Below are 10607 nucleotides of genomic sequence, written 5' to 3'. Positions count from 1 at the left end.
TGTAATAAGCTAAAGCTATACCCGACCCAAGAAACACAGAAGTATCAAAGCGGAATTGACACCCGGGCTGCGTAAAACTGACAGGTAAAGAACACCTAGCCAAATAAATCAATAAATCTGCCATGGCAACATTTACAGTACTTTAAAACTGTAGCATGCAGGAAGTATTGGACATACCTGGGTATGTGAAATAGTGTCTGTCTACAGGTGAGAAAAAAAAGCAATTTATAGCAAATAGATTCTGCTTCCTCCCCCCTTTGGAGAAAATCCCCCCCCCCACCCTAAGAAAAGTAAGTCCACCTTTGCCCCTGCATCGAACCATAAACATGATGTTAAACCAGTCTATGCTACCCTGAGATCATATAATTATCAGACTGTGTCAAATGACAATTACTGTACTACAGTATACACAAAAGACTAAGTCAGTTTGCCTACGAAATCCATACTAATCTTCGATATTACTGTAAATGCCTTTAGCAACCATGGAGGAAACACTTGAATACATAAAATACGGTGGATTTCCTGAACAGACCTGTACACCTGTTTAACCCTCGCACTATGCATATAGTATTTCACAAACAAATACCTCATACAGTACATTGTACACAAGTTTATCTTTGAAAGCAATTACTGTAGTTCAACAACAATGACACTTGTCAAAGAGAGTCTATCTGAATGACACAAAATGATAATTTGATTTTTCCATTCAGCAATATACTCTGTACATCAGATATTGATTGAGAATATAATCTATAAATCCTGAGTAATTGAAGGAAGCGCATCGTGTACATAAAAGTACTACAGTGTCTTTTAAGTTTGACCTCTCCTTGCTAAGTACACATAAAAGCTATAGACATAGAAAAAACAAACATAGCTCGTTATTTGTTTATTCGTGTTCATTTGTACTAGTGTTAATTGTAACTTAGTTTCCTGCTTGTCAAATGCTTGGGAAATTGGGATGGATATAGTGTATATATACTGTAAATTTTACGAGACTATGCCATGGTGAAAAAAGGAAGGGATAGGGTCCACATGGCTCCCATAACTTGCGGAATAACCTTCTTCATCCTGGAAGAAATATATGCCGAATTGCTGATAGGGTTTGGTTAAAAAATACAGTACGGTATTTCTCGGATCAAAACAGAGAACAAAGCACAAAACCAAAAGCACTTCAGTTTATATGTCAAATGGATCATTCTGGAGCATGTTTAGACAAGAAATTAGGTCTATAATTAGGGTGTAAACACAAGGTTGTGTTAATAAATAAAAATTTGAGTTTTAAATAAAAAAATAATAGAATGAAAGTGCTAGGGTAGTGGGGAGACATGTAAGCTAGGGATGCAAAGTAAATTTGAAGAAATCCCTTACTGAACATTTTTTATTCCACTGACGAAGGATGTCGGGCAATGTTCTCTCCCACTGGGTTGCAGGAGGGGGTGGGGTAGGGGAGAGGGCAAAATCTTTCAGAGTAGGTTTCTGTGATTAGCGGGTACCATTAAAGGGCGTGAAGACTCGTGCAAAAGAAGCGTCTAATGCTGTTAATCTGACCTAGTTTCGAATGAGGTGTAACAGAAGTGTTAGACACCACCATCGATCCCAGAAAATACACACACAGCTTGAAACCGTCGGTAAGTAGACACTAGTGTACAATCAGTACATGCAGTTGCGGTCAATACCCACAGCACAGTATACAAACGATACAGCAATGGACATCTCAGGTCCAGCAAAAGATAACAAGGTATCACGTTTCATTACTGTCTGCATTATGTAGCGACACGAACAAAACATCATTTGCAAGCAACAGAAAGTTAATTTTTCAGATGGCCGCAAGTGGTTTGGGGCCAGTCTTCAACGCCTTTAAAACAGCATTTGGAAGGCACTTGCATAGCCTTTTACTGTGATTGTCAGCTGGGACTTGGTTATTTGAATTTTCTACTGTCACATGCAGATGAATGTCCTAGAAAAACTTTCACCTTACTACTGAAAGTAAAAGTGATTACCGCAACAGAAGCCGAATGAAGGAACTGTCAGGACTGATGCGATACTCTCACAACTGGTTTCTCTCGAAAACTTAAAGAGAATAGTGGACAGAGGTTTACAAACTAATGACGGACGACCCGAAACACTTTACACCATTACAGTAACATAAACATATGTATCTGGACGGCATTTTCTTACAACCCTAAGCAGGGTTGGATACTTCCCGGGAGATATTAATATTTCCCTACCGGCAGGAAATATTAGGAAATACCTGGAAAATAGTGGGAAATATGGGGGAAGGGGAAATATTGGTGAATACAAAAATCATGTGAAAAACAACATATCGTTTTGTGAGCACTAATTACATACTGATTTGCATGAAATAGTGACTGTTATCCAAGAAGACTCAATTAAATAATAAATAATAACTTACTGATTACACTTTCATCTAATTATTCATCTCTACCATAAAATTGAATTTGATCAAAAAGTTCCTACCAGTCAGCTCTGCATCTATCGAGCGATTCTTCTACAACTCCGAGGCAATACAAACTAAACTACGAAATAGATTTGGTCTGCTAAAAGCTGCAAAAACTGTTGATGTGCTACAGATTTTTGAGATGTGCAGTGGATATTGACTGGTGATGAACTTGCCACTAGAACATTTTTGAGTAACTGCAACAAATCTTTTAACATTCAGATTTTCATCCACGTTGCGAAATCTAAAGCAATGACTATGGTAAATTGTTTTCATTCAAAAAAGGTTGTGGAAAGTTTGTCCAATTTTTAATCAAAACATGTCATGTTCAGTATTGTATTTACAGGATTGTACATTGGAATCTTCAATTTTTAATTACCATAATTTATTGGGGGTCATTTTCTGGGTGCTTCGGTTATAAGTTGCAGTTGAATAACACTTTTGAATGAATATTAAACAAGTTGCAAAAATGGAAAATAATTCAGTTGTTTAATGTTTCGGATATTTCCCAAAGTCATAGGTACAGTACCTGTAGTAAAGCCAATTGGCTTGTAACCTACTGTACACTTCAATTTGACTGGCTATCCAGTTAACAATTTTAGCTCATTTTGGATTTCTTTTAAATTTGGAAGACCATTTCAGATCGGAAAAACCTTGGCATTTCTCCTGAATGCAAAACCCACCATACTTTGGACTTTTTATCACTTCTTTTCGATAAGATCGCTTCTCTCCGTGTCTATGTACATTACTATTGCCCTCTAGCGTACTTACTTTTAATCTGCGAGTCTTAAGTCACTTAATAACCCCAAATTCCAGTTTTTATGTTTAAATAATTTACCTATCCACTTGTGGAGCCTAATCTATGTACACTAGATAATCGTTACACAATCTTCATCGTCCAACACTTACAACAGTAAACTTACAGTATGTGCAACACTTACAACAGTAAGTACATCCAACACTTACAACAGTAAGTGCTTATGAAACGTTCATGCTTGACTTTAAAAGGATGAATTTAGGTAGTAGTCAAGGCTTGATATGTCATACGTAAGTACAAGGGAGGCAAGTAGGGAGGGGGGGGGGGGGACTGGGAGTGTGGGTAATAATGAAAGAAAAAAATGCTTACTAGTGTTTACAAATATTTCTATAGAGTTATTCTGGTCTCAAAACAATTCACCTTTGAAATATGCTTAACCTCTGGAGTGTTCCTTTCAGATTAAATTTATGATGCCAGGCAGAGCTCCTTAGTGCAGGTTTTAATGTTAATCAATAGCTTTATAATACATGTGTTAAGCTTCGAATGTACTTTGAACATCCTGTTAAACAAGGGAGGATCCTTGGATCCAACACTATAACATTAGAGGTCATTAATGTCAATGTTTACCCATTCAGTTGTGTGTATATAGGATCCTTGAGATACACTGTACTGAAGTGTGTTCATTACTGTACAGTACTGTCCAGTACTGAACAGTACAGTACTATACAGTACAGTACTGAACAGTACTGTACAGTACTGTCCTGTAGTGTTCAGTACTTTACAGTACTGTAGTGTATGTATATAATCATGTCACTTTCATGGATGGACTGCAGCTGTGAGCAAAAAAGTCATTTCTCAAGAAAATTAAAAGTGTTATAGAAATTACAGCCATTCACCTATTCTTCTTGCTGTTTTGATATCTATATTTAACATAATTCTCTCATGTACATTTGGATGGCCTATGTGTATAGCTTTGTATAGCTTTCTGTGGGATCCTACAAAGCTCTTTGTTATTCTGTATTGGATTACAAAATTTTGTTACGACAAAATGAGTTGAAATTAAAAGAAATTATAAAAACTCTAAGCAACAACTCTAAATAACTTTAAGTGGTCCTCAACAAATGGCCTGAATAATCATATTGTAAGTGATAAAATGAAACTGTCTTTGTAACAGTGCTTTTGAAACCAAACTACTTGTGATATTTTTCCTTTCAAGAGGAAGTGAGACTTTTGATCGGACTGTAGACATATAAGATTTGTCACGAGTTTGAATAACAAACAAAGTATCAAAAAAACAAACGTAATAACAAATAGCTTATTATCTGACAAAACTAAAACACTTTCCAATCGATGTCACAAAGTTGCTACAGTAAGATCCAACTCAACCATACAGTATCTGACAAGATCATGAGTTTTTAACAATTTTGAAAAGTTGATTCAAAACTCATTTATCTACTTAACAGTCCCTTTCACAGTGCAACTCGTAATAAAGTCATTTACAGTAACTGTAGAGCCACTTGTTTTGTAGTTGTAGTTGTCGTTTCCTTTCGAATTCCCACTTTGAGCTAATATTACTAACTTTACTTTGAACTGATCAAGCCACACAAAGTTCATCTGGCAACTAGGAACAAAAATTCATTCCACCTACTGTACAGCGATCTATCGAAAGAATGCCAAACACTGTATTACCGGGGGAATTCCACGAGACCGAAGGTCCGCGAACTGATGGTCCGCTAGACCGATGGTCTATGGATGGTCCATCGATAGCCGTAACTAGACTCTTTCATTAGAGGGGCTTCAGAGGGGATCAAAGAGATTGGCAAGGGGGGCAATATCTAGGGTATCGCTATATCAAATTATTAAGTTATATTGTATTCTAAAATTTCATTTGGGGGAGCAGGGGAAGGGCGAGACTTTTGAGAGCGGGGGCTCTCGCCCCTGCAACCCCCTCTGGTTACGCCACTGGTGGAGGCCTAATATCAATGCAAGCCGCCCCAGCCCCTTGCGCAAGTCACTGGTATCCACTATGAACAGAAATAGATGTAAGTTCCTTTAATTATGCGCTTTATCAACATTATATTACCGGTAATAATATTTGTCTTACCACTATTATAGGCCTAGTAAAAGTTTCTGTCTCGCGTGGCCTAGTAATAGTTTCGGTCTCGAAGACCTTCGGTGTCGCGGACCTTTTTTAATTTCGGTCTCGCGGACCTTCGGTATTGTGGCCTGTAACCGTATTACCCTCACCTCTGGGGATCCACCCAATCATCTTATCCGGCCGGATTGCGAATCTCTGCAATTATTACTAATGAACTTCTGTACATACCTGTATAACTGGGAAATGTTTTAGCAAGCACTTAAAATTGTGATTATTCTTGGCAGGAAACTATATTAATCATGAACAAAAATCTTTTGAAATAGTTTTCATATGGTTTCTGTTTCCATAGTGATACTAAAAAAAAATGGTGACTTTTTTTTGAAGCAGATAATGTTTATAAATTTATTTGATAACTGCATTTATAAGTTATTAATTATACAAAGTATTGTACAAGTTCACTTATTATAAAAGTCTAAAACTGTGTTGTATCTGCACAGCACTGTATGTACAATTGAAAAAACTTTGTTGCAATAGTTTTGTAAGCTAGTGTACAGTAGCAGATATGGAATTGCTGAATAAAACAACTCCTGATCTACTGTAAGTGCCAAAATGTCAGAAGGGTTATCTACTTTTAATCAAACAAATGTGTCAGATGAGTAACTTTTCCTCAAACATTACGTACTGTACTGTACATCATGCCTGAACGTCAGGGTATTTTATTGTACTTAGAGCTATAACAGCATATAAACCCTTAAGTATATACAAGAAAGTCCTATTAAAGTCTACAGCACTTGTCTTTTACAGTGTGACAATTTGCTTCTCAGAGAGTTATTAAACTTATCAGTGGTGTTTTGTATACATGGCTTAACACTAACTGTACAGGTGGTCTAATAATAAATCTAATACCAAGGTCTCAAAGGTCCCTCCCTGGGAAATTATTTACAAATTTGAATTACTCAAAATTCAGTCACTTTTTGGCAATAGGAACCTATGCATTGTTGCAAAGGTATTGAATGAAGTTTCCAAAAAAAAAAAAAATTTTTTTTTAATGATTGAGCTAGTTACTTACCTGTATGCAAATATGCAAATGGGGTGATTCTAGATACACTGTAATTTACTTTGCTCCTTAATGACATATTTATATGAAAATATCAAATTTTACAGATAAAACAGGTATAGTGTCAAATATATACTGTCAATGATGTCAACCAATGAGAAGAAGGTAGAAATTTAGACTTGGAATGAACTCAAAGAAAGTTGTGGTGAGCGTATTACATACAATTAGTAGGAGAGACTTGTAAGCACTAACAACAACAGCAACAAACACACAGAAGAGAGAGAGACAAGAAAGATAAGTAGCCTACAAATGACATATCCATGTTAAGCTACAGTACTGTCTTAATTAAGTACGTGCTTAAAGGGTGTGAAGACTCGCGCACAAAGAAACGGCTCATGCCGGTAATCTGACCTAGTTTCCAATGAGGTGTAACAGAAGTGTTAGACACCACCATCGATCTCAGAAAATACACACACAGCTTACTACCGTTGGTAATTAGACAATAGTGTACAGTCAATACATACAGCTGCGGTCAATACCCACAGCACAGTTTACATAGCAGCGATGGACATGTCAGGTCTAGATAAAAGATAACAAGGTATCACGTTTCATTACTATCTGCATTTTTGTAGCGACAAGAAGAAAACGTCGTTTGCAAGCAACGGAAAGTTAACTTTTTCAGAGGGCGGCACGCGGTTTGGGGCGAGTCTTCAATGCCTTTAAGGGTTTTCTTGAAGGACATAAAGAATTACAGCATTGAATGTGAACAGGAAGAGAATTATTTCAGAGCCTTTGAAAAAACACTTCTTCATTACTCCGAGCAAATTTTTAAGACTTTTTCTTTTGATGGCCTTCAAATGACCAAGTCTTACTTTTGGTAGTCCAAACCGCAAATTGGATTTGTCCAAAAAAAAATGGGGGGAGGGGGGGGGGGGCAATGAATTACCAATATGTATACTGTAGAAAAGATGTGTAGGTTGGTAGTTGATTTTTGTCATGTACATCCAAAAAGATATTTGGTCGTCTCCGAGAACCCTAACAATTTGCCCGAGAACAGAAGACGTAGTCTTTTTTTAAGTAACTTGAGAGAGTTCTGTGGGTTGTGGACTTTACTGAGGGTTAAAATGAAAGGTCACCAGCTCATTTTAGTACATAAGTACAGCATTACCAATGTATGGGAACTGATGGTGCATATAGCACGCCCTCTACTTTTAAGGAGATCATCAATGAAACGTCAGCAGTTGAGGAAAAACTGCTCATAGTCATTACATTTGTGATCTAGTAATTTGCCCATTTCATGTAAAGCGTTCAGCTCTACGGTTTATAGGTGGATGAATTATAATTGCCTAATACATACTGTACAGCAGCAAACTTCCTAACGGTCAACAATACATATATCTCTAATGTGTGACTTGACCATTGTGTCTCACATACTTTGATCTCATTGACCTATGAAGTACTATCAACCCAAGCTCATATACTTATTGATCATCTAGGCTACTCCATAAAAATCCGAAAGACCTTGAAGTTGAAATTTACTCTACAGAATGTATAACATGTCCAGCATGATTTGGACAAGGAACAAATTATATCAAGGGTTCTCTTATTGACAAACCCTTGCGATGATTACCGTTTACAAATTGCAGGACTTCTTGTTTATCTAGTGATACTGTATGATACACAAGTAACATAGTTTAGCTTCAAGAATAAACATCTCCAAAGTCTTAAAGACGATCTCAGCATTCTTTGATCAACTGGTTGACCTTTGAACCTTTGTAGTCATATTAAACAGGGACTGAAGATAATAAAACTTCTATGTAATATACTCTCATCGGAATGCATTATATACTGTAACTCTATGACACATGCACTATGATGTATCTACGGTAAAGATTTTTTATTTTATCTCCCAAGGAAATAAAACGACAAATGCCTTGTTTACTTTTTTGTGACTGTTTTGTGGTAGTACTATACATACTTTAATAGTGATACTGCTCTCCTGGAACCGTCACAGAGCAACGTGATTGGTGAGCAAGAATGGGAATTATTTTACAACCCATTCTGTAAGGAATTCCAAATGAGATTATCTCTCGTGTAAACCAAATAAGGTGATAGGGTTTAAATATTTGAAGACAAGGATTTTCAAACTCTTCAGACTAGTAGTCAAGTTGAATGTGAGGTACCTCCGTAGAATGGTACATCTTGGCACCATATGTGTGTTAGAAGAGTGCAATAAAGGTACTGTAAAGGTAGTGTTTAACTGGACACCACAGTGCTCACACCTTTTACAGAAGGGGTGGGCAACCTTTTTGAATGAATGGGCCAGATATAAAGAGTGAAAAATTGACTGGGCCGCACCTAACCAAAGACCAGCACTGTTGATTTCAAACCTTTGATTCCGAGGACTTTCAAGCAATTGGTGCGTGTACTTCATATGTATTCACAAAAACATATTGTCAATACAGTACAGTTGATAATTAATGGGGATAATACTGTAGGCCTACCTGACAGCATCATTAGTGCGGATAAATTCTAAGCAGCTAGCTTGTGTTTTGTGATGATGTAAAATAGATTGATTTTTTCTTTTCTTTTTTTTCGCAAAAAAATTCACTGACGGGCCGCAGCATGTGGCCCGCGGGCCAAAGGTTGCCCACCCGTTTTAGAGGATGGCCTCTGGATGGCTACATGCTAGAGAGTATAATATCTATATTACCATGAATTACCCCCTTTATAATCTTCACATGGTGAAAACAATGTTTATGAAAGGTATCTAATGTGATTGATTTTTTAGTACAAAGGTTGATTTTGTAGTTAATACACATACAAACATACATACAAAACAAAACAAATTGTCTGGCAAACACTTTAACATTAACACTTGAACTCATAAGATAAGATATAATAAGATACGACATAAGAATCTTTATTGACCATTGGCATTCACTCCATCTCAGTAAAACAGACAATTAAACAATCATAAATACATGGAAAAAACATAAAAATCTGAATCCTCCTAACTCGAAACATTAAGACTGTACTACATCCATGTTCTGACACATAAAATTGGCCTATTTCCTACAGAATTCATTGGCAAGATAGAGAATAGCCCTTGGCAAGAAAGAAGGCCTGTATCTCTCGGTTCGGCATCTCATGACAATGTCTGCCTGTTCGAATACTGTAATCTACCCGATGCCCCAGAGGATGTTGGGATGACACGATTGACTTCATATTTCTCTCTGATACTCTGACAAGCAACTCATCGACTGAACTGAGGTCCTGTGACCGACAAACTTTCCTTGCCTTAGAAAAAACTAGTCTAATTAAGTAGTATTTCCACCCCAGGCGTCTAAACAGAATGTAATGATTGTCTCGATTGCCGCTTTATAGAACAGAGAAATGAGAGTCGTGTCTAGTCTAAAAGAATTAAGCTTCCGTAATAGGAATATACGCTAATTAGTTTTTGCTAGAACAGTTTTTACATGTTCATCCCACTCCAATTTATCAGTGATGGTTACTCCCAGGTATTTATAAGATTGCACTTGTTCTTCTGGTTCATTTCCAATTTTTTGTTGATAGACATCGTTAATCACGTCAATAATGAATATGAGCCCACCATGCAGTACTACTACTAGAACTAGAAGTACTACTAGGCCTAGTAACTAATGCTTGTACTACTAGTCCTAGTAGGCCTAGCCTAGTCATATTATTCAAACAAAACATTGGTTACCATCTGCAATTTAAACACAGCAATTGCAGTGTCTAACCAGTGCGACAACATTTCTTTAAAACATACAATTACCTTTAATGATAGCCTAACTAGTACTTCTAGCCTAGGTTAGGCCTACTTTGACGTTACTGTTTCTACACCTAGCCTACCTAGGCTACTTTTCCTTATCGCAGTATATACTAGGCCTATAGGCAAGCGTAATAATATAACTTGTAACATGTAAGGCCTTTCGCCGGTAAGTCAAGTGTCATTGGACCAAATGTTCAATGACAATAATATTGTAGCAGCAGATTCCGATTTTAATTAGTAAAACTCGACTTACCGACAATAACGTTCGAAATAAACGAGAGAATAGGGTCAAATTTTCTATCGTATTGGCCCGGACACTTTCTGTAACCAACCACTTAGGCCTCAGTTAGGCTACGTACGTACTATACCCTTATTGAATTCCCCAGTATAACTGATATGATAACAGGTACGTTATCAAGTGGGCGTGGTTAAATAAGGGGG

The 10607-nt window shown here is 37.0% G+C and overlaps 1 protein-coding gene across 6 annotated transcripts in view; it reads right to left on the bottom strand.

The window, feature by feature from the left end:
- Positions 1-10577, bottom strand: part of LOC139969604 (protein kinase C and casein kinase substrate in neurons protein 1-like) — a 48476-nt gene extending 37899 nt beyond the window's left edge. For all 6 annotated transcript variants that reach the window (XM_071974713.1, XM_071974715.1, XM_071974716.1 and 3 more), the window contains exon 1: positions 10420-10577. The gene's annotated coding sequence lies outside the window, so the exon portion shown is untranslated. The remainder of the gene's footprint in view (positions 1-10419) is intronic.
- Between the last annotated feature and the right edge of the window lie 30 nt (positions 10578-10607).

The sequence above is a fragment of the Apostichopus japonicus genome, chromosome 7 (genome assembly GCF_037975245.1).
Source record: "Apostichopus japonicus isolate 1M-3 chromosome 7, ASM3797524v1, whole genome shotgun sequence".
Taxonomy (NCBI): Eukaryota; Metazoa; Echinodermata; class Holothuroidea; order Aspidochirotida; family Stichopodidae; genus Apostichopus; species Apostichopus japonicus.
The sequence above is the reverse complement of the archived record's forward strand: the minus strand, read 5'-3'. Positions and strand labels throughout refer to the sequence as shown.